The sequence below is a fragment of the Cervus canadensis genome, chromosome 15 (genome assembly GCF_019320065.1).
Source record: "Cervus canadensis isolate Bull #8, Minnesota chromosome 15, ASM1932006v1, whole genome shotgun sequence".
In the NCBI taxonomy this organism is placed as follows: Eukaryota; Metazoa; Chordata; class Mammalia; order Artiodactyla; family Cervidae; genus Cervus; species Cervus canadensis.
Genome location: NC_057400.1, coordinates 48,164,252 through 48,188,916, shown reverse-complemented (window position 1 = coordinate 48,188,916; position 24,665 = coordinate 48,164,252). Strand labels below are relative to the sequence as shown.

At 42.7% G+C, this 24,665-nt stretch overlaps 1 protein-coding gene and 1 pseudogene across 1 annotated transcript in view; one reads left to right on the top strand and one right to left on the bottom strand.

The window, feature by feature from the left end:
* STK39 (serine/threonine kinase 39) overlaps positions 1 to 24,665 on the top strand; it is a 316,674-nt gene that overhangs the window by 156,233 nt on the left and 135,776 nt on the right. The window lies entirely within an intron of this gene.
* On the bottom strand, positions 1,341 to 24,368 carry LOC122454005 (annotated as a pseudogene).

Here is a 24,665-nt window from a genome sequence, read left to right as displayed (position 1 = left end):
GAAGGAAATGGCAGCCCACTCCAGTATTCTTGCCTGGAGAATCCCATGGACAGAGGAGCCTGGCAGGCTACAGTCCATGGGGTCACAAGAGTCGGATACCACTTAGTGACTAAACCACCACCAAAGCTATATTATATATATGGCTATATATACACACACACAGGATAATGCACAGTGAAGTTCTTAGTGTGGTGAAATAAGCCGTATACTAAGTAAATACTCAATAAAGGTTGGCTTTTCTTTTTCAAACAAGTGATGAAACTGTTTGAAACACCTTATCCTGGATCAGGTGGCTCCTCTGGCCTAACCCAGAGCCCAGTTCTCCTAGAAGTAAGTCAGAGTTCTCTCCTTCTACAGGAGAGCAGCTGTGGAGGCCCTGTGGCTCCTTCTAACATGGTCTTGGATTATTTTGGCTTCAGATGACTTTCATTTGGCCTTGAACCTTTCCACTGTAAAAAGACTTTTGAGTTTCCTGAGTGTGGATGCAATATAAGCCTTGAAAGAGTCAGCAAATTTTTCAATTAACCATGATGAACTGCTTGAATTGATTCACGGCTCTGTCTGCTATTGACTTTTCAGAGACTGATTAGCCTGCCCCAGAGTTCCCAGGCACTCAGCTTTTTAACTTTTTCTCCATGCAGGCTGTCTTTGGCCATTTCACTTTCCAAACTTCTCTCTCAAAATAGGCTGGGCAATCAAAAGCATTGGAGGTTTCTCCAACGTCTCTCAAGGTTTCTTAGTAACAAGTAGAGTCGGTATAAAATGAAATTTTGGTTTCCTATTACAGGTTTTTTTTTTTTAATGTTTATGTCATTTTTTTAAAGTTTATTTTTTTGGCCTCTGCATCTGGATGTTGCCAAGTCATTGTGACATGAAGAAATTACCAAGCTCTTTATCAACCTGATATTCTCAATCCAGTGAATTTTTTTTTTTTTTTTTTGGTGAAGCATGCCAACATTTATTCACCAAGCTGACAGATCAATGTTTAGATGCTCCCTACCTGATTCTACAAGGGAATGCCAGGAAAATTAAGCAAAGAGCCTCTCCATTCTGCAGAATCTGTCAGGGCAACTTAGATCATGCTCTGGGGGTACAAAGAAGAGACAGGAAAGAATACACTGGCCACATCAGACTTTCAGCCTCATGGAAGCCTCCCTGTTTGGTTCAGATGTTCACGGTGAAGACGCATGACATATTGAGAAGTGAGCTAGGGGAAGGCAAAGGGAATCCAATCAGTTCTAGGCACCACTGTGGCCTTTTTCACCCCCAGGACCTCAAGAGTGAAAGGGCAGGGCAGGCAGAACCTAGATGGTAGAGGGAACGTGGTGATTGTAGCCACGTCACTTAAACCCTTCAGACCTCAAGGTGTGTGACTCCCAGAAGTCATCACTGTCCAGGCTGTGCAGCGGGATGGTGGCTGACTGGCCAAAATCCATGAACATGATCACTGCCCAGGAGTCCACGTGGCCCAGCACCCTGCACCTGTTCTAGGCTGGTCCGTAATCACCCAGGTGGTGCCCGGCCAGACGGCGGGTCCTGTGCGACACGGCCAAGTCATGCAGGTAGGTCTGCTGCTCCTCCGCCTCGGCCAGGGCGCCGAACAGGGCCTGCATGTTCTGGTGCAGCTGATGTGCATGGCCCAGAAGAAGGGGGTCTGAGGGACAGTACTGGTCACCAGTAGCCCCACCTTCCTGCTGATGCTGGGGATGGTGGCCAGCCAGCCCAGGTCTCAGAAACATTCCCTCAGGAGCAGCACCAAGAAGGACCCTCTCATTTCCATGGGAACTGCAAAGAAGCTTGTCTTGGGTTTCTCTGTCTCACAGGGCTCACCAGAAGCTTTAGCAGTGAGCTGTGGACAAGCAGTGGTTCTGGCAAATCTTTGAGCAGAGGGCTTCTCCGAACTCGGCAGTGCCTGGGGCCGCTCAGTCACATCAGGGGCCCTCTTGGGAGGCCTGTTGTTGGAATTCACGTACAGTTTCCATTTGTGGCAGTGCTTCCCATTCGGTACCTGGATCGCAAGTGCCAGTTTGTGCACAGAGCCCAGATCTACAACGCGAAGCATTTGCAGCCATTCTGGACTCTGTGGACATGGAGAGGGCTGAAGTCCTTTAGAAGTCACTGAATTTCCTCCTCAGAATATTTACATATATATATATATTCTTTTTCATATTCTTTTCCATTGTGGTTTATTATAGGATATTGACTATTGTTCCCCATGCTATACAGTAGGGTTTTGTTATTTATCCATTCTATATATATTGGGTTGGCCAAAAAGTTCATTTGGGTTTTTCTGTAAGATCTTACCTAAAAATCTGAATGAACTTTTTGACCAACCCGGTAATAGTTTGCATCTGCTAATTCCAAGCTCCCAATCCATCACCCCCCACCTCCATCCACCTTGGCAACCACAAGTCTGTCCTCTGTGTCTGTGAGTCAGTTTCTGTTTTGTAAATAAGTTCATTTGTGTCATAGTTTTGATTCCATATATGTGATGTCATATGGTACTTGTCTTTCTCCTTCTGACTTACTTCACCTCGTGTCATATCCACGTTGCTGCAAATGGTCTACTGAGAACGTGCCCTTGATGGTATCCCAGTCAGGAGTACAAGGCATATCAACCCATCAGGTTCAGCATCTGGGAGGCAGCAGGCCCATTGTCTTGTTGCCATAATAAACTGGCCAAGATAGCATGTGATAAAGTCCAATAGGTGTAGTTTCAAAATCACCTTGTGATAGATGGAGATTTCTAGTCTTCCTGTAAGAGGAAGTAAAAGATACTAGATAAAAATGATTGTGCAGACCTTGAATGAGAAAATTCAAGTGTACCTTGAATGTACACTTAACAGTTGTCCTTTCTCATTCCCTCTTTCTTTTGCAACATTTATTTTGATTATTAAAATATGTGCACTTGATAAAAAAGATCAAACATTTGTTGATGCTTACAATATGCTAGCCACTGTTCTTGGTTGGAATACTTGAAGAGTAAAGATGAATAAATCTTCTGAGGACTTTGGGTTATTTTACACAGTTGTTTCAATTACTCTACATGAATTTTGAGAAAGGGTTAGTGTTAGCTTGCTGTGAGACCTCCAATAAATATTACAATTCAGCTTTGATGAGACTCTTATTTTTGAGACTCTTATCCATTGTACCTATTTGCGCAGCTCTTGTAGGTGTTGGAGACAGGTTTGTAAAATGAAAAGCATACAGGAAGAACTCAGTAAGTGCTGAATTTAGCACCTTTATAGACTGTGATTCTATCGCATATTGCAAAGCAGAATCATTGGACATAAATTCAAGCATTTACTGACTATATGCCTTGTTTCATTCTACTGCTCTTGGTTGAACATCTGAAGTGTGCCAGTTAGGGTCCCAGGCGCTGGAATTCAGGGATCAACAAGCTGGGCAATGTGTCTGTTCTGTGGATCCTACATAAGGAGAAGGACTCTGTGAGCAGGATCTGAAAATGCATGTGACTTAGTGAAAACGTGGAGTGGACACATGAGAACATATGTGTGTGTTTATTTTTGGAAGGAGTATTTCTGTTTCAGATAGGTATGGAAGAACTTTTGGTTGTTTAAAAAGCAGTCAGCAGTGTTGTAGTGGGCTTCCCTTATCGCTCAGTCGGTAAAGCATCTGCCTGCAATGTGGGAGACTTGGGTTCAATTCCTGGGTCGGGAAATTCCCCTGGAGAAGGAAATGGCAACCTACTCTAGTATTCTTGCCTGGAGAATCCCATGAACAAAGGAGCCTGGCAGGCTACAGTTCATGGGATCACAAGAGTTGGACACGACTTAGCGCTATCTTTCCTTCTTTCTTTAATGATGTAGTAGAACGCTAACATTTTCAAAGACATTTTCTCTGGTTGCATTGTATCACCTGGATAGTTTCAGAGTGCTGGAGAAATGGTCTACTTGGTGGTACTTGTCAACTTTAACCCAGGCTGGTGTTAGGAAACCAAGCTTAGTAGGACAAGGACACAGAGGCATGTGTTAAGAAATGGTCCTACAATAATAAGCTTATAGCTTGTTCTGTCTCTCTTGTGGTCATTTGGGGCACAATTATATCCTTTGCAAGATTTTTTCTATGCTCACTGATTCAACAAAGATATTTATAAGAGTATAATTCAGAATTTAAATATAGAAAAGTTCTCATAAGGGAGTTTATCTTTAATTCAGACATTGTATCATTAATACTTTAAATCTCATTATAACATTATAACCTGAGTGCCACATCTTTCTTCCTGTATGGAGACTTTAGAGGACAGTTCTGGCCTGATGCCATCTTCACCCACTCATTTATTAACTGTGTTCATGATGATGAGCGCATGTATCCAAAAATAGTCATATCAGGCTGGATGTTTCTAAGAAAATTGGTAAGACTATGGCAGGTTTTAAAACTCCTTGTGTTGGATAGAGTCCACTGTGATTCATTTTCTGGGAGCTCTTGAGGCTGAGGACATGCCCAGTTTTTGTTTTTTTCTGGAGTAGAATTCATGACCAGGCAGCCTTTTTTGAACACCTGCTAAATTTGGAGGCAGTGGACTAAAAATGTTTTATACATGTCGTCTCCTTTGTCCTCATTATAACCTAATGAGGTAGGTATTGTGACTCAGTTTTGCAGGTGAAGAGAGGACCGTTAGGGTAAGTGTTGATGTCCAGTGAGTGGTTAGGTTGGAACTTAGCCTCGAATCTGTCTGATACAAAAGCCCTTTGGTTGGCAACTGCTATGTTGTACTGTCACCGAGTGGAAAAATACTAATTTCATCTTTGTTCTTTTATTTCCCAAATTTTCTATAATAAATGTGAATCAATTTTATATTCCAATAATCTCAACCAATATCATTAAAATGTGTATGGTAATGAAATTAGATTAAAAAACATTTTTCTCTGTGATGTGAAAAATATAAAACTACATGAATCTTAACATTATAACTCTTCATTTAACAATTAGTTAGATAATGCAATTAATGTTTAAAATATAACATAGTAGATATACACACATTAAGGTTTCTGCTTCAGTTATTTTTCTTGGGAAAATAGCTGTTATTGATTTAAGAACTTTACCCCAGATACTAAATTGATTTTTTTATTTCATTGTCATCATGATTGGGACAAGGACAAGAAAAGCATTTCCTTCCTCTTTGTAGTAGACATTTATGTATATGGAAAGATTATGGGTAATTTTAAGGGAGTTTTGTGATTAAAGGAAGAGAGTGGCTAGAGGGCTCAGTAAAGGTTTCTGAGAATAGTAGGGATTTGAGCATTTTTTTCCCCCTCTTCTTTCTCTTGCCCTACCAGTATAATTCCCTAGAGAAGGAAATGGCAACCCACTCCCACATTCTGGCCTGGAGAACCCCGTGGACAGAGGAGCCTGGTGGGCTACAGTCCATGGGATTGCAAAGAGTCGGACACGACTGAGCAACTAAACCACTACCAGTATAATTTGATCTTAGGAGCAGTTATCAGTACTATGGGAGACAAATTAATTTAGATAATTAAATCAGCTCATTTTAGGCTATTTAACCTTCCACTCCACCACCACTGGACAGAGGAGCCTGGTGGGCTACAGTTCATGGGGTTGCAAAGCGTCAGACACCACTGAAGCGATTAAGTGCACATGCGCGCACACAGACACAGACACACACACACAGACAGCACCTGCCTCCCCACTCCCAAAACACCTATCCTTTTTGGCTAGTCACCGTGAATCCTGGGAGTTTCTGCCTCATTTGGTCTTGAGTAGGACCTGACAATCTGCATTTTTAACGAAGGATCTAGGTAAGTTGCATGATCAGGCATATTTGAGAAGCCCTGGGAAAGAAGAAAGCTTGCATGAAGAGGAGCAGTAGAAAATGAGATGTTAAAGTTGGATTAGGTCCAGAGTATGAAGAGTCTTGAGTCCTAATCCATGGGTTTTGGAGGTGGTGCTCTAAGGTGTGAGGGGCCAATGAGGCGGCCTGGAAGGAGGGAGGCAGCTGTGGAAGTCGGATTGGAAAAGTGGAGAGTCGTCGGCAGCCTGAAGGAGGAGCTGGGGGCCAGCAGGAGCTGTCAAAGACAGTGAGGCAGGAGACAGTGCGGGCTCCGAGGCAGAGGTAGGGAGGAAAGGACGCGAGTCAGAGCTGTCAACACATCCGAGTTGGAAGATCTTGGCGAATGATGGAGAGAGAAGCAAATCACAGAAGGGAGACGATGGAAAGAGACTGAGGCCATATGGGCGGGAGGGTGGCAGTTGAGGAGGGTAGAGAGATGCCAGGCTTGTTGCCATCTACTGGAGTGTGAAGCTCCATTGGGACTTCAGTTTGAGGGAGACAGAAATGTGGAACTCAGTAGAGACTGCGACTGAAAGAGCTGTATTTAGCAGTTCTCTCCATGGAGGCTGTTGTGGAAACCATGTGATCAGGTGGGGTTGCCAAGGAGGGTGTTACAGGGACGGTGGTGAAGAAACTTGGGAAGCAGTAATGGGACGGGTGGAGGACAGAGGGAAGGAAAGTGCTGTCACAGGAGCCAGGAAGGTGGAAGTGGTTAGCGGTTTTGATTCCTGCAGCGAGGGGAAGGAAAATGAGGTCTTCTCAAAGGACATTGGATTTAGCTCAGTTTTAGCAGTAAGGGGAGAAGCTGGACATTCAGATTTAATGAGTAAAGAGATGGTAAGGAAGTGCTAGTGGGTAATTTTTCAAAGCTTGATGGGAAAGGGCAGTAGGAGACTGTCATAGCTTGGGTGTTGAGAAGATTTCGAGGTCAGTGGAGACTTATATATATTTAGAGGCTCCATGCAGAGGAGGCACGATGTACAACCCAGAGGACTCTAGGGGGCGGTGATTCTAAAGACACTGACTTTTCATGTATCAAGTTCCAGGACTGTGCTGGGGTCCAAAGGTAAGACAGCCTTCATCTGTAAGTATCCCAAGCGAAGAATGAAAGTTGACAGTAAGGGGGGAAGGGATAGTTCGGGAGTTTGGGATTGACAGGTCCACCCTGCGATGTTTAAAATGGGTAATCAACAAGGACCTACTGTCTAGCACAGGGAACTCTGCTCAATGTCATGTGGCAGCCTGGACAGGGGGGACTTTGGGGGAGAATGGATACATGTGTGTGTGTGGCTGGATCACACTGTTGTGCACCTGAAACTATCACAGTATTGTTACTCGGCTGTACTCCAATATAAAATAAAAAGTTAGAAATGTTGACAGTGAGATTTGAGCCTGGGCGACTCGGGTGGTGGCCGCACAGACGAGGGGAGGCCTTAGACAGGAAACCACATCTGGAGCATCAGAGTCAGCACTGGGATGGAATGATGCATGGATGCTGGGGTGTGTCGAGGAGGGCGAGGTGGCCGAGGACTTCATCGAGGACACAATGCTTTCATTGTCTTGTGCAGGATATATGTTCTTTTTCCAGTCAGCAAGGTAGCTTATCTCAGGTGGGGAGCCTTCCTGGGCAAATGCTTGGAAATGTATTGGAAGAGCAAAATTTTTTGTGTGATTGAAGTCGAGGAAAGTTGGAGGGGTGGATAAGAGCCAGAACAAAAAATGTCTTATGTGTCTTCATGAGGAGTTTGGGAGTTTTGCAGTTTTTGCCTCCCCCCCACCCCCCACCACCTTTGGGGAACTCTGATAAGAATTTAAGCAGAGAGGGATTCCTGGTGGCCCAGTGTTTCGGACTCGGTGTTTTTACTGCCATGGCCTGAGTTCAATCCCCAGTTGGGGAACTATTATTATAATAAAATCCCACAAACTCCTGCAGTGCAGCCAAAAAAATAAAAATAAAAAGAATTTAAGAAGAGATGTGCAATGATCTAGTTTGCCTTTAGGAAAACCATTCTGGCTGCATTGTGGACAGTGGTTTAGGGGCAAGACTGGCCGCAGCAGCCAGGTTGGAAGGCTGGTGTTTAGTCCAGGTGAGAATCAGTGGAGAATGAGGTAGAACAGGGTGAGGAGATACTTAGGAAGCAGAGTGGACAGCACTGAGGATCTGCAAGGTTTCCATGGGGATGGAGGTTGAGGGGGTGGGAAGGGAGAGGAGGAGACTTCAGGAAAAGCTGAGATTGACTTCCTTTCTGACGTTGAGTTTGGCAGGTAGGAAATCTTTACCCGGAATGACGCTGAATGTTTAGAATGTGGTAAACCTTGTGTGATGTCTCATCTCAAATGGAGAGGAGAGTAGACCAACGTCTGTATCTGCAGATCACGGGAGGGTGTGACCTGGAGAGAGAAACATGGACATGCTAAGCACAAGAGCAGTAGCTGAGACCAGTGTGCAGAACAAATCCCAGAGCGTGCCTCCTACACACATGCAGAGCCTCTTGCCTCAAGAATTAATGATCCATTTTCTGAGTGCCTTCCACCTTTCCAGTCTTGGCTATCTTCCAGGTTAGCCGCTGGACTCTTATTGGTATTAGGCAGGAAAAGAAAAACAATGATGGCATCCACATATACTTAGTTTTACTACCAATTAGCAGATGTGATGAGAGGTTTGGATCCTTAGAAGAACATCAGATCCCATAGTTAGGCTTGGATTACTTGTCAAACTCATTTATATTTCACCACGTGGCCCACGTCTTAGCCCTTACCAAGGAAGCTGAAGTTCCAATTTTTAAAAAAAAAAGTTAACCCCATGAGAATATATAACTGTTATATATCTTAGTTTCTTTTTAAATTCGGTAGTTGGACAGTGTTGTCTTTGGCAAATACAAGGATTAGAATATATAGTTTTTCCAAATCTATTACAGGGAAATCTATGTAACTTACTTTACTGCTCTGGCAATCTCTTCTTAGTACTAAATGAACTAACAAAAATAGAATTTATGACCCTTTTCAACTATGAATTGAAACACAGTTGAGACTTTGCCCCAGAAATGAAACTCCTGTCTGGAGCATTATTACACTGGAACCTTCATCTTAGCTTTCAGTTATTACTGAGAATTAATTTTCCCAGTGATATAAAGGAAGTGAGTATTCTCCCTCTGGAGGTGTGGGTGTTTCTCGTTAGCAATAAGAAAACGGGCTCTTTCCAGCTGTTTTTAGTTGAAAAAGCAACATCTAAGTCAGAGCCTACTTAAGTGGTTCTGATGGCTGGCTAATGAGAACTATTATGGATTTAAGAGTATGGATCACATGTGGGTCTTGTTTAGATCTTGTTTTGAATAAACAAGCTGAAAAGACATTTTTGAGACAGTGGGATAAGATACAACATAGACTGATAACTTAATTCTCCTGAGAAATCATTGGTGATCTTGTTGTTTGTGAAAGCATCATGATCGTGTTTTAAAATGTCCTTCTCTATTAGAGATGTGTGCTGAAGTATTTACAGGTAAAATGATCTGAAGTCTGAGATTTGCTTTGAGAATACTAAAGCATAAAGAGTTAGAGTATAAAGATGAAATCTCAATGGCAGGGCAGTTCCAGTTTAAAAAAAAAAAAAGACTTAAAAGTGAATGTAGTAAAATGTAGAAGCCAGGAACAGGAGGGAGTTGAAGGTCTGCTTCTTATCTGGTTTTGACACTTCTGTGGACGCCTGTTACTCTTTCCACACATAGAGTGACAAGGTTTTTGCCTTTCTGACCCTCAAATCAAGGAATATGGCCCCACTGTTAGACTGTGCCATTGTGGTTGACATACCCCACCACCCAGGAGGGCTTCTCTGGTGGTTCAGACTGTAAAGAATCTGCCTGCAAATGTAGAAGACCTGGGTTCGATCCCTGGGTTGGGAAGATTCCCCTGGAGAAGAAAATGGCAACCCACTCTAGTATTCTTGCCTGGGGATGGAGGAACCTGGTGGGCTACGGTCTGTGGGGTTACACAGAGTCAGACACCCTGAGCAACTAATGGTGACTGACTGACTGACCACCTGGTACTCAGGCGGTGGTCTGGGCAGTTCCTGTCTCGTCCTTCTCAGAGGCTTCAGCCCCCTGTGGAGGTGACCATGCAGGGGATTCCTTGTCCCCTGTTACATTCTTGAGACTTTTGACTGAGATAACAACTTGGGTGGAGTGGTCTATAAAGACAGCTGGAATGGGAGCAGGTAGAGATTTCAATAGGAGACATATTTTCACATAGAGACCTTATGATGTCATCGTTGGCTCTTCTTTCTAATCAGTTCAGTTTTGAGCTAGAATCAGATTCTTCACTCTTTCAACCCAAAGTGCACGTCAGTGCTGTGTATGTACATTTTTTTTTTTTCATAACTAAACTCCCATCTGAAGTCTCTGCCCTTTGCAGACAGGATAGGGAACAGAGTCCATTACAGAGGGAACACGATTGCAGTGAACCACCACACACTTGTTCGCTTCTTTGAATTATTCCCAGCACAGCAAGACATTAATATGTCGTCTCTGAGGCAGATGGGCTCATCCATTTTGATCATTCACTTTGTTCTTATTTGACGATTATAACCATGCTTTTCCTCTCAGGATCTTCAGATGCTTAGAGGAAAGCCCAGAGTTTTCTTGACAGCAACTGCTGCTTTGCTTAAACTGGTGGAATAAATAAAGCCCTTTAGCTTCCTCATGTGAAGTGAAGTGTTAGTTGTTCAGTCGTGTCTGACTCCTTGCAACTCTATGGACTGTAGCCCACCAGGCTCCTCTGTCCATGGGATTCTCCAGGCAAGAATACTGGAGTGGGTTGCCATTTCCTTTCCAGGGAATCTTCCCAACCCAGAGATCAAGCCCTGGTCTTCCACATTAAAGGCAGATCCTTTACCATCTGAGCCACCAGGGAAGCCCTAGCTTCCTCAGATTTGTCTGTTAATCACGTCATCACAATAACAGGGTCCGTGATGGCAAAGGGTGGTAGCTTTCTAAGGACATGATAAAATGCCTTTGAGTTGCAGGTTGAGATGGTCTGACCCAGAATCTTACTGTGTCTGTGTGTTTTAGCCAAGGATGACTTATTCATTCATTCATCCAACTAACAAGTTTTAAGTGTCTGTTACCCGTTAGTAGCCTGTATTGAGTGCTGGTTCCCAGAGCTGGATTTTGTGTTCATTGCAGCAGATTTCAAGTGTACTCTGACTCTAGGGGTTATGGATGTGAGAAGCTGAAAGGATTTCAGGATGTAATGGGATCTTAACTTGCCCCTTCCCTCATATCCCTTCAAGATCCCTGTGATGCTGTATCTGCAGCCTCTGACTTCCCTCTCCAGGGGCAATGGTGAGAGAAGTATGGGGAGAAGTTCCTCCTGGTACAAAGTTTGCTTTGGCAAATTTTTTTCAGGCAGCAGGAAAATGGTATTCACGCATTTAACAAACATATATTAGTTACCCCTCACCAAAAACTCAATGGATAAGAGTTTGAGCAAACTCCAGGAGATTGTGAAGGACAGGGAAGCCTGGCGTGCTATGGTCCACGGGGTTCCAAAAAGTCAGGCACAATTTAGCAACTAGATAACAACAAAACACAAGATACTCAAAATGTAAAGACTGAGAATATATTGAATTTTGTCTTACCCCCAGGGCATGTGCTTTCAGAGCTCCAAATTGTCATGCATGCTGGAATATCTTCTTAGTGTCTTTGGATTTTGTAGCAAAGATACCAGGTTAAGCAGATTAACAAAAAAAAAACAGAATCCATTACTCTGTGATATAAAAGAACACAGACTCATCCATCTGCTGGAGAGAAGTGTAAAGGCAGAGTAGTAAAAAGCACCCACTCCTGTCATTACATGCCCCATGTGTTCAAAGGTTTGATGGTTGTTTCATTGACCAGAGCAGTACTTTGATGGGGAGTCTTCATTCCAGAATTTGTTGCATAAAAATCAAACATTAAAAATGTTGGAAATCCTAAATGGTACACATATTGTAGCAAATGCAGGTGAACCATAAGTTGACCTCATGGTCAGTCACATCAAGATTTTAGAAGGTTTCATCATTTTCGTTCTTAAAAATTTAGTAGCTCATCTTATTACCACTTCCTCCCCTCCTGGAAAAGTCATATCTTTGAATATTGTTTTGAGGTAGGAGATGGTTACTTTTACTTTCTGCTTTATTATTATTTTTTAATAAAAGAATTCTGTTTGAATTTTTTAACAAGAGGTATGTATATCTTTAATTTTTAAATTAAATTTTTAAATAACCTGATTTTTGGCTGACAGCGTTGTAATGATAAAAATGCAAATGATGCCAAAAGGGGAAGAGGCAGAGGGAATGTTTCTTCACTGCTCATGGAGTGAGCAAAACACTCTTGGCCTGTCTCTGCCCAGCAGTGTATCTGATTGGTGAGTTTGGAGGGAGGAAGTGGGCACATGTGGCCCAGCCCTTTGCCCTCCATTTCTGAGGGAGCCGGACTGCTCATAGAGAGAGGTGCTATTGGTCAGTCACCATGGCCTTGCCTGTGTGAGGGAGCAATGTGCTGGTCGTGCTTGCTGGAGACAGGATAGGTAAGTCTTGTCTAAATCCAAGGGTCATTCATCAGGGAAGGCTGCTGGCTCAACATTTAAGCCACATTCTCAAATGCCTCACCTTTGTAAGGCATAAGGGTGATGTTTTGACCACCCCCTGCCCAAACTTACTGGTCATAATCTAAATTAGTTCAGAACCGGGGAGAGGGGCATGGGTGATATATATTGCGGTTCCTTAATGTACATGACCCAGTGAAAAGAAGTCCCTCTCTCAATTCAGAGCCGTTACCAAGTCCTAATAAGTTCTTCTGGAAATGCTCTGTGCGTATGTAGATGTCTCGAGAAATGTTTATATGCGAACCTCCTCCTTATGTTCAGCAGTGATGAATGCTGTGTTCTCTACTAGCTTCTTCTTGTGTTTTGATGATCTATTTGGTACTTGCTGTTGGCTGCATATATTTTACAATATGGATGTCATATTTAGTTTATAACCAGGAAGAATAAACATGCCTTCATTTGAGCCTCATGCCCTGATAAACAGTGAGAAACTGTAAAGTTCTGCTGGTGACCAAGTGATAGCAACTGTTTCCCATTCCTTTTTTTTCCCCACACAAAAGAGGCATATTGTGTATCTCACCATAATCAGACTTCATCCTCGGTAATGGAGAGCATGCTGGAAATCTGGGTAGGGATCTACTTTTTCAGAGAACCTATTACTGGTATTTAATTAGAAACTTTAAGCTGAGTATTAGCTGGAATGCATCTTTAGGGCAGTTAGTCATAATTGTTGTGCAGGAACTCTTTGGCACTGACATCTAAAAGTTATTCAGAAATGTTTGTATGGATGTGTATATTTTTAAAGCAGGTACTTTGGTGAAATTATAATATGACAAATATTTTCTATATTGCATTCTATATAACAGTTGCTGAGTCTGGGTGAGTTTCCATTCTACCAGACTCAAATGCACTGGAGTATCTTTCATGGGTTGTTAATCCCTAAGCAAATTTAGGTCTTGGCAGAACATTTTTCAAGGTGCTCGCATCGCTTGTACCACTCAGAGTTCACATGAATGATGTTTAGTGGGTAACTCACCCCTAATCTTTATGTTGGCTGTTTTTACAAGGTTGGAATCCAGTCCACAGTCTGCAGTAAGTTATGATCATTCAGTCCATCTTAGTTATTTTTCTTCTTCTTGTCCTTTCTATTCAGCTCGCTTTCTGTTTCATTTGGAGACATTAACATGTTCCATTCCCAAACCCCAGTGGATGCTCTTGTTGGCACTGGTCTCCTGCTAGCTAGTTTGCCTTTTATTTTTTAATACCACTGTGAGGCTGCTGGATTTAGTGTATCAGTCAGGCTTCAACCAGAGAAACAGAACCGGGAAGGTATATAAAGAGATTTATTGCAAGAAATTGTCTGACATAATTAAGGAGTGAAGCCTACAGGGTTGAAGGGTTGGATGGGCAGGCCGCAGCTCTTGGGCATGGCCAAAGCTGTTGTCCACAGGCTTTGCAATTTCTTCTTCAGAGAAGCCCTAACTCAGCTGTTCAGGCCTGTCAGCTGATTGAATCACGCCCACCCGGATTATCAAGGATAATTTCCCTGCGGTTAAAGACAATCATGGACTTTCATTATATCTACTGTGTCTTCACAGCAATGCCTACATTAGTGTTTGATTGAATAACTGTGCCTGGTAGCCTAGAGTCGACTCCTGAGCCCGACCATCACAGTATGTCTCTGATGCGTGTTACAGTTCTCTTGTTTTCACGGTCCGTTCCGCCTCCTGCCTGGATCAGTCTGCTGGTAGCTGTGTGCTCTTCTTTCTCATTCCCATGCCTCCTTCCCCTGCAATTAAGTTAACTTGGTAACTCACTGCTGTATCCAGAGCGTCTTCGACTCTGTTCCACTGACAAACATTTATTCTCCTTGGTTTTATATGATGTCTGTTTTCTCATCTGTGTTATTTGTTGCACCAGGACAGAACGTTGCCATTGTTTTCTTCATTAGCTAAAATCACAGATCAGCTTGGCACCCATTCCAGCAGGAGCTTTCGTTCTCAAAGACAATAGTTTCAAAATTGGATGCTGCTTTCTTGGCTTCTAGCTGTTCTCTTTGTTCTTTGTCACCCTATCTTGGGGAAATGACATATAGGAGGTTTGATAGGCCTAAAACAGAACAAGAAATCTAATTACTTCTTGTTTTGTGCTGCTTCTTCAGAATAGCTCCCTTCCTGCTTCCAGAACATTCTCTCTCATGGCATTGCCCTTTCAAGTTGGATTTCTGAAGTTACAAAGCTCCATTATGTGAAAAGCAACATTTATCAGGTTTGATTATTTCACATTAGAAAATGTTAAAGCATTATAAGGAGGTTGCTATATGTGTGCCCTTCACTGAGCTAGCTCAGTGTTTTGAATTGTTATTATTGAATTATAAGAGTCTCTGTTTCTCTAGAATTTCTTCCAGTTGCCTATGGAACATTTTAATATTCTCATTCCTTTATTTTCCTTTTACATTCTGGAAAAAGGGAATGCCAGATTTTAGCAGAACTAGGTAAACATTGAATTTCAAGAGGTCAAAAAAAAGTTAATGCAGATCACTGGCAAAAGGGCCAAGATTTAGCTGGAGCCACTTACCTCTAATTGATAGAAATGGACTTTTTTCTTCTTGGTATTTTAATAAGTAATAACATGGTCAGACAGAAAAAAAAAATGTGGAAGTATAAATTAAAATCTGAGTGTTTAGATGCCTAGAAAATCCACAGTCAGAAAACACTGACCCAGAAGCAAAGCATGTTAGAGCATGTTATTTGTCATGGGAAGGGGTATCAAATGGCTTCCCCAGTGGCCCAGTGGTAAAGAATCCACCTGCCAATGCAGGAGACACGAGTTCAGTCCCTGGATTGGGAAGATCCCCTGGAGGAGGACATGGCACCCCACTCCAGTATTCTCCTGGGAAAATTCCATGGACAGAGGAGCCTGGTGGGCTGCAGTCCATAGGGGCTCAACGAGTCAGACATGACTGAACATGTACGTGTGTGTGCATGCGTGCGCACACACACAGTATCAAATATGACCTATGAACTTTTAAAGAATTCCTGACTCTAAAAAAACGGAAATGAAATTCCATAAATGACCTCATCAACGTCCTTATTCTGGTTATCTATAGCATCTTCAGACGATAAGTTATTTTAATAAGCTGTGGGTCAGGGGTTCGGAGAAGTCTTAGCAGGCTGGTTTCTGGTCGCGTGCAGCTGCAGTCGGGTGGTCAAGCCCTCCTTTCGTGGGTTCTTTCTGGCCTGCCTGGCAGCATGGAGGCCTCAGAGCTGTCTGCACTACAGTGCTTATACAGTGACTGCAGCGTCCTCTGCTTGTATTCCACTGAGCTAGGTGGAAACCACATCACCTTCTCTGACACTCGATTCTGTTGGTTATGGGCAAGGCAAAGACCCACCCAGGTGTAAGCAGAGGGCACTGGACTCCATCTCTTGATAGTGGGGCTGGAAAGATTCTGGAAGAACACTTGGATCAGGAGGCGTTGTTATGGGCATCTTTGGGGGAAAAAAAAAACACACACCTGCCCTGCCCTGGTCTACTCTCTGGCCACAATAGTCCACATACCTCCCACATGCAAAATATACATACTCTTGAATTTCCAAGACTCTCCAGGAGTCGCGTCCCATTACGGCTTCAGGCTCAGGCCCAAAGTCAAGGGCCTTGGCCCAGTCATCTTCCTGACACACAGCCAGAACACAGTGGGAGGGCAGGCTTCTTAAAGGCCTGCACCAAAGTGGGAAAGCCAGAGGCCCCGGGCCCATGACAGAGGGGAAATTTGGCCAGTTGCCTGTTCCTCTGCCAGTGTTCTATACGTCTCTTGGTTCCATGCTCGGGGCTCTTGCTTCTACTTTTTAAGTGACCCTTCCTTTTTCTTAAGAAGGAGTCAATGTTTGCAGCTGAGTAGGCTTCTCAGACTGTTTCCGGCCCCTAAAAGTTTTGGAATCTGAATGCTCTTTTCATTTTGTCCTCTCTGTTATAGTCTAACCTGGCAGTAATTTCACAGTACAAGCATCTGTAAAACTGTGGATTTTCTGTGAATGTTGATAGGTTCACGTATTGGAAGTCATGACCTCAAGATGCTTTGTCTACCTTGGACTCCCCGTGACACCGACAGACCACACCCTTAAGAGTCTCAGAAGTCTTATTGCCTAACGCAGAGATTCCTTAAGGTCTGCTCTGAAGAGCTTTAGAAAGCCTGATGTATGTGTATATGCATGTGTGTTCCGTTGTGTCCAGCCCTGTGACCCCATGGACTGTAGCCTGCCAGGCTTCTCTGTCCATGAAATTTTCCAGGCTAGAATACTGGAATGGGTTGCCCTCTCCTTCTCCAGGGATCGAACCCATGTCTCCTGCATCTGCTGCATTGGCAGGTGGATTCTTTACTACTGCACCACCTGGGAAGCTTAGAAAGCCTTCTGTCTGTTTAAAAGCATCCAGGAAGCACCACCTTAGATCTTTCTAAAGTCTTAACAGAGTGTCACTGGTCACAGCCTGAATTTGATCTTTGCTCTGAAGCCGGGGCTGGGTTTGAGACTTGCCGGGTGTCTGGAGAGGCTGTGGATAAGGAACTGGTTTGTATTTAACATTGTGTCCTTTCGCTCATCTCTCAGTTCATGATTTATCACAGGCAGCAAGCAGAACCCAGGTGTCCCTTTAAGTCCTCTGCCTGGAAATGTCTTCCGCTAGATCATTAGATCCATTTCTGTTCCCTCTTTACCATAGATAGAAGCGTTGCCAAACTCTGTCGCTGCACAACAGGGTCCTCTCATCCTCTAGCATCCAGGGCTTCTCACTTTCCTGGAAGCCCTCACTGACGGCCTTAAAACAGCAATCTTTTCTTCATCTTCCATTATCTTGCATGTCAGGAAATCCAGAAGGGCTTGTTCTGACTAGGGTCAGAGGGGAAGCACTTTTGCTAGTACCCCAGGCACCAAGGAAGCCAGTCTGACTGCCCCTGGGCTCCTGGGATTTGTTACTTTAAGTTGCCTAGTTTGGGTGTGGCTAGTGATATGCTAGTAACACCAGGACCCATGACCACCGCTGCTTTTCTTTCCGACCATGGTCACCTTCAAGTCCCTGTATGTCTGCTCTGCTTTCAGGAATCCAGATTCAATCATCCCCCTTACCCCCAAAGCCACAGGAAAGCCTCTGTGCTTCTCCATTGTCTGAATTCCAAGCCCCCTGACTTGGTGGACCACAGAGGGTGCCTGTCACAGGCTAGATTTGTCCCACAGATGCATCAAATCTTAGGCTGTGCAGAAGAATTTTACTTTCACTTGACATAAATGTGTTAACATTAAAAAAAAAAAAGTCAGGAGCATTCACATAAAAACCCAAGCTATCCACTTCTCTGGAAGAATCGGAAATTCTGGCAACACTGGCTCCCTTCCTGTGGCAGCAGCCTCCTTATGCTGGGCACTCCCTCTGGGGGGCGGGGCAGGTCCTGTCCAGACCACCCAGCTCCCTACTGGGTCTGCCTTCCACGTCCTACCTTCCCACTGGGTGGGGTAAGGTCTTTACTTCCTCTGCCTGGTGAGCTGGACAGGTAGTCATCCGCTCTCCTGAGATATCACAGCATTCATATCTTGGTTATATAGCATTCACATTTTATTGAAATTATTAGCTTAAATGTCTGTCCATCTCTCTGCAGTGTGGACTACTCCAAGGTGTAGGCTTTGATTTTATTCATCTTTTGTCTAGAACTTGTCACCAGGTAGGTATTAAGTAATACCTTTGTTGACTGAATGAGAAAATAAGTGATTCTTTTAAAAGGCTAAGGCTTGTTCTCTGCCCTGCAGGAGTATACAGTTCAGTATGTCACCTGTTATATGTAACACAGAGTAGAATGATATAAAGGTGCAGGCAAAATACCAATTGGGAGATTGGGCCAACACATCTTAAATTAGAAGAAGAGAAGTAAGTAGACATTTTGAAAGGGCAGATCAGGCTGAGATATATATGTGATATAAAAAGTAGAGTTGTGAAGTTATTTAATTTGTAAAAAACTGGGTTGTGAGTGTCTCATTGAATATGGTGGGAAGTAAGTCTTGAAAAACTAATTTGGGGCAAGGTTATGGAGAGACTGAACTCATATTGTAGGCTATGGTGAGCTCTTGTTTTTTTCTTTTTTTTCTCCAAAAGAAAAAAACAAGTTCTAGTCTATGATTCATGGCAATATGAAGGATAAAATAGTAAGAGTTTAGAGGCCAGAAGATGAATTAGCAGTTTGTTTTAATAGGAGAGACAAGAGGTCAGCATTGAAGGGGACCTGTGATCTAGCACAGTGGCAGCTGAGGAGGTAAAATTTGCAGAATATAGTGTTTGATAGATTTGGGTTGTGAGAAAGATGAAGTGTAGTCACGATAATAGCACCTGTCATGTCTTGAGTGTTTATGTGCCAGACGTCATGTTAGGAACCTTAAATGACTGTGCCCTTTGGTCAAAATGACAGGGGTAGGGAAGTTTGGGAGGGAGGTTTTTGTTTTTGTTTTAGGTCAAAATGGAATTTTATTTTAAATTTGTCTTGTTATCCAGTGAATGCCCCATGCAGAAACTTTATATGTACATACAAACAGATGCTTACACATGCATAGTAGAAATAATACTTGTATGTATTAGAAGGTACAGGCAGAAATGTCCACTAGGCCAGTAGTTCTGCATCTTTCACGTTTTACTTTTCCCAAACATCCTATTGGGTAATCAAGGTTCCAAATTGTTATAAATAAAATGAATATTATTTTTTCCATGACATTGAAATTTAACATTGATCTATTGTCATACTAATAATTACAGAAAGTTCAAGGACCTCACTTCATGCTTTAACTAGAAGGATCTTTATTTCTATTTTGCAGGAAAATCAATCACAGGTAAAATTTATGATCCTGTTTGTAAAGTTTATCATGTATTCCTTAATATAAAGGAATCTTGAAAGTATTGTGATACTTTATTTTCTGAATCTAAAATTAGGGGGAAAAAAGTTTTCTGGTCAGTTTGAACTTATGAGCACTTATGGAAATGGGTGAAATAAAATATCTACTTATAATTTATATACAAAATATTTCATTTAGAAATACACAGTTTTCTTTTCTTTCTTTGTATCAACAGTATTATCTAGGCTTTGACTTTCAGGGTTGGCAATAACCTTCAAAAAACCAGTTTTTTGCATCATGTAAAACAGTTTTTCAGAGGATACCCTTTTCACTTCTGTCTGCATTGTAAAAAAAAATATATCACCCTGTGTTTCCTCATGATGCTTTCATAAGTAATGTTATCCCAAGCCATAGGTGTCAGTTTGAGAAATAATTAAGATAGTTTTCTACATCCCCCTCCTTCCAGTAAAGTATATTACTAATGTTTGGTACGTAAAAATCAATTAGTGTGTTGCTTTTAAAGGTGAAATCTGAGAGGCTTATATAATAAAATTGAGATATTTGCCATTGTAAATGAAGGTAGTTATTCTCAGGAATTATTACTAAATTCATGTGAAATGTCATCAAATTTTACAGTGTTTCCGTGAGCTGAGTCTTTTGATCAGTGGTGTGCTTGTAAACCTTGAGAACTCCTATTATGGCCTTAAATGGGGAGTTCAGTGCCTAATTTGTACTATTTTCCAGTTTCCTTTGTGTAAATACTCCTGTGATATGCTAAGTCACTTCAGTCGTGTCCAACTGTTTGCGACCCTGTGGACTGTAGCGCACCAGGCTCCTCTCTCCATGGGATTCTCCAGGCAAAAATAGTGCCATGGGTTGCCATTTCCTCCTCCAGGGCATATTCTTGACACAGGGATTGAACCCGAGTCCCCTGCATTGGCAGGCAGATTCTTCACACCTGGGAGTCGACTTAAGTTGGTTAGTAAGTTTGAAGTGTGCAGTCACTTTTGTTATATGTGTAACAGCTGGTATCATGGCCTGGAGAGAGAGACTAGACCAACAGTGGGCAAGGCGCTTCTCCAACCTGAGTGACCCTGTGAATCACCCGAGAGCTTGCAGAAAGGAGGGTTCTGATTTAGTGGGCTGGGGTGGGGCCCACGGTTCAGCCTTTCCAGATGCCGCTGTTGCGCTCGTCTGGGGACGAGTGGTGAGGTTGCCGCCGGACTGCTGTGTCGGCTGGGAGTGCCGTCACCCGTGATGGCTCCAGGCGGCGTGCCTCCGCCCCATTGGCTCAGGCTGAGCCCACAGCTTTCCTCCAGGTGTGGTTGGCCAGGAGCGGGCACGGGGACAAGGGGGCTAATACGTGCAGCTTCAAGAGCGTCAGCTGTGGCCTCCAGGCTTTCTATGATGTGGGAGAAGCCAGGAGGGACTGATGGGAGAGGCGGAAGCGGATGGAGGGCCTGAGAGCCCAGGGAGGCCAGGCCGTCGGCGTGGGATGGAGGTGCCGGAGAGCTGGTGGGCACAGGGGCCAATGTCGGAGTATAAGCTCTGGAGACAGTAAACTATTTACTACTGAAAACTTGGTGAGTTTAATTTTAATTTTTGATGATTTGGAAGGCTTTTTTGTTTGCTTGGCCTTGCCTCGGGGACATTATAAATAACAGTTGATTAGAAGCATGTTTTCTACGTCTGGTTAGTAGAATGCCTGCTAAAAGAAAAGTTAGTGAGTGTTGCTTTCTGCCATGCCTAGAGTGTTCTTGGTGTGTGGATGTGAGATGAGTTCTTGGGTTCAGGCTGCAGCGGGGCAGGCAGTTTGTCCAGCCAGTGAAAGGGAAGTGGAATATACAATTTCCAGGGACAGGAAAATCATTCCAAGGAGATCCCCAAATCCCTCTCCTGGGAGGAGTTAACGTGGCACCCATCAGCAGCCGGACAGTGTCTTGGAAGAAAGCGCTTGCAAGACTAAGACAGACTCGAATAAACTGTTTCTTTGGGTCACATTCATCCTTTATTCAGGAGTTCTGTTAGAGAAACATACCTCCATTTCGAACATTTAACACCTTGTGCAGAAGTGCTTCAGTTGGCTTTCTTGTATGCCCCTGTACACGTGCTTCCTCCTGTCTTTATGTCTGGGGCCAGGTGGTGACTTGAGATCCTGTATGGAGGTCCTGGGTCCTGTTATTTATAGAAAGCTCCTGTTCCGAGCGGCAACCCTGGGAAGATGAGTCGGGCGGCTCCAGGGACGGTTTCCCTTGTTGCTGCCATTCCCTCTCCCTAGCCAATCCATCCTAGCTCTGCTTCTGACACCCGACCCCATGGCCACAAGAAATGGCCTGGGAACCACACTCTTGTTCCCTCTGGTGGAGCCTGACTTATTTTTTTGTGGGAATTAGAACTCCATTTCTTTAATGGATTTTCATAAAAATGCTGTTTTGAAAAAGGGAAAATAATATCACTTTCCTTCCCAGGGGTTTGGTATAAATAGAACTGCTCGATTGTATTTTATTCCCAGTTTGGGGAATGAATGTTATTGCTTGTAAAGTCTTGTCTAACCTTGCTGTTGCCAGCTCTGACCTGAGGAGTTTGTGAGCTTATGAATACCTCTAGCTATGTCTTAAATTGAGCTCATTTCTCTGAGAATCATTGGGTTATTTTTTAAACCCCTGACAGAGGAAAAATTTCATTTAGTCACCTTTTGGCTTTACTAAGTGAGTGGGCCATTTAATAGAATAAGACTGATGTAACTGGCATGCAAGCATTGTTCTAAGGGTGAGTAGCCTCCATTCTCATCATTGTAAGGAATGGGACGAGATAGAAGCTTTTACACATTTTGTTTTTTGAAGCTTCTGTTTTGTAGATTATTCTTCAGGTTCTTAATGAATTAAAAGAAGAAAAAAACTATTTGTTTAAACTATGTGAAACTTAGTTGCCTTAACTCTAAGACCTCCAAGACCTCCAAGTTTCCTGTCATCCTTACAAACTCCCTACAAGGATGTAACTTTGTAAAATTGCTTTCTGGTCTCTTCCTTAGAGGTCAGTGTCCTGTAACTACACCATGAAACCTGGGTTTCAAATTATGCTGTGAGTTTTTTCCTTTCCAGTAAACCGAGATAACATCCTTAAGGAATATGCTTGCGTTCTTATTCTTGCTACACTTATATGAACATTTTATGCTACATAGATTTTTTAATTGTTTTCTGTCTTAATTTCTACACTCCATTTGTTTAACCACTATTTATTGCTTAAAGGCCAACGCCACCATTTCTTTCAATATCCGAGGCTATAATCCTAGACATTTTGCTTTATCTTTCTCTCTTCCAGCAAATAAAACCAAGAAGAGGGAGACAGGGTTCTAAAATGAAATAGAAGCTGGCCATTTTATTGTCTGTAGTTGGATGCCTCTTGTAGAAACAAAACAGACAGATTTTCTAAATGTAGAATGAGAGGGAAAAGGACATCAACTGAATTTTAGGGTGGGAAGCTGCACTATCTGGCTGCTTTCAGAGAGATTTCCATGGTATGCTCTTTTAAATGAGCACGTGAATGTTAGTAATCATCAACCATGCTTGGATTTTACAGTCTGAGTGAAGGTAGAGTATTTTTCTGTTTATGATCCACAATTTTACTTGTCTTCTCACTTCTTAGTTAATAGTATGTTTTGTAGTAGATGTGGCTTTAAATGCTTTCTTTTAATGTAGTCATTAACAGATTTTCCTCTGTTGCTCTCGTCATGATTAGTGTTGCTAAGAAAATAATTAATTTTACTGTATACGTCAACAGAAAATTTTCTCGTTATCCCTTTCTTTGATATAACTTTAAAACGAGCAATCTGTTCTAAAAATCAATCCTAAAGTGCATTTCAGCATCTTTTCTGCAGTACTTTGCCAACATCTATAAGCATCATTAAAATCACTATCATTAAATAGGTCTTTCCAGTGACTCAGAATGCAAGTGGAAAAATATATATGCCAGGCACAGAAGGAGTTTTACTAAGTGCTAAGTGTTTTTAAGGTGAATTAGTTAGAAAAAAATTTTTTTGAAGTGGAGAAAAAAGCTTTTTTTAAAAAAATTGAGCATAACCATTGCGATTATGAGTAAGAACCTTTTGGTAGCTTTTCAAGTTTCCATGTTGCAGCTCAAGACAAAGTGATCAGGCTTGCTTGGACAGCATCCACATGGTAATGCCTTCAAATCGAACCCAACCCCAAGTCTGCGTTGTTTATGACTTCACATTGATCCAATGCATGTAAATGCTGCTTTACATCTGAAGTCTGTGCTATTTGCCTTGGGACTCATGAACTTCCCACAGTATAAGTGAATAGTTTCTATTATGGAAAAGTCTTTCCTCATGTCATACTCTTTCAAAGTCTTCCAAGGACATTTTTAGGTGGCTGCTTTTTCACAGTTACTATTCAACGGCATAGAAAGACTTGTATTTGAATGGGCATTTTCATTTTGTCCTTATACCTGTGTGATCTTGGGTCACTTCTGGGCCTTTGTTCTTCCATCTGTAAAATGAGGGGGTTTGACTAGACAGTCTCCAAAGTGTTTTTTTTTTCCCCCACTTGTGGCTTCTCTGAATTGATGGACCAGAGGCTGTTATGTTCACTTGCTACATTGCTTAGTTTAAGCACGTCTGAGTCTGTTTTTTTTAAAGCAAATTACTTTGGTCAGAGGCTCATTATTCTCAGTCATCCTCTCCTTTGAAAAGTTTTGCCTTTTCAAACACAGAGACACTAGGAAAGCATACCTGAATGGACCACATCTCTATATTTTGAGCTAATTGCTATCTAGTTGTTATAGATATAATAGATTGTTATCTATTAAGATCATCTGACACAGTTGCTGATTATCTTGCTGTGTTCCTAGCACTCTCACAGGTCTCAAAAGGGCTTTATGGTGTGTTGAAAATAATGTTGTTCTGTTTTGCTCAAGGAGGTTGAACAGAATCCAGGGAAAACAAGCATGATGTCAGATTCTGAAAAAGAGCAAGGTGGCAATAGAGGGGTACTTGCTTTTGTGATGTAGGTTGTAGATGGCAGATGCCTTAGGCTAGCAGCTGCCCAGGTCCCTCACCTTCTCTTAACCAACAGTCTGTTGCTTGCACCCATGCATTTCCTTAAGCAATTTTGAAACCTCCCGTGTGGCCTTTCCTATGTAGTGATTCATAAAATACAAACTGAAGTCAGAGTGATGAAAGGGTTTGATCCTTCATGGCTGACATCTGTGGTACTCTTCCAAAATATTTTGTTCTACACACGTTTAGTAACTCATTTCAAGAAACCGTATCTTTATGGATAGAGGGTGCATCTGGGTAGCTGTGTAGTCTTTTGGGGCAATCCTTGTGAGTTGCCCCTGAATTCATTACTGCTCAGGTTATTTTCAGGGTAGGTGTCTGATGTATGATC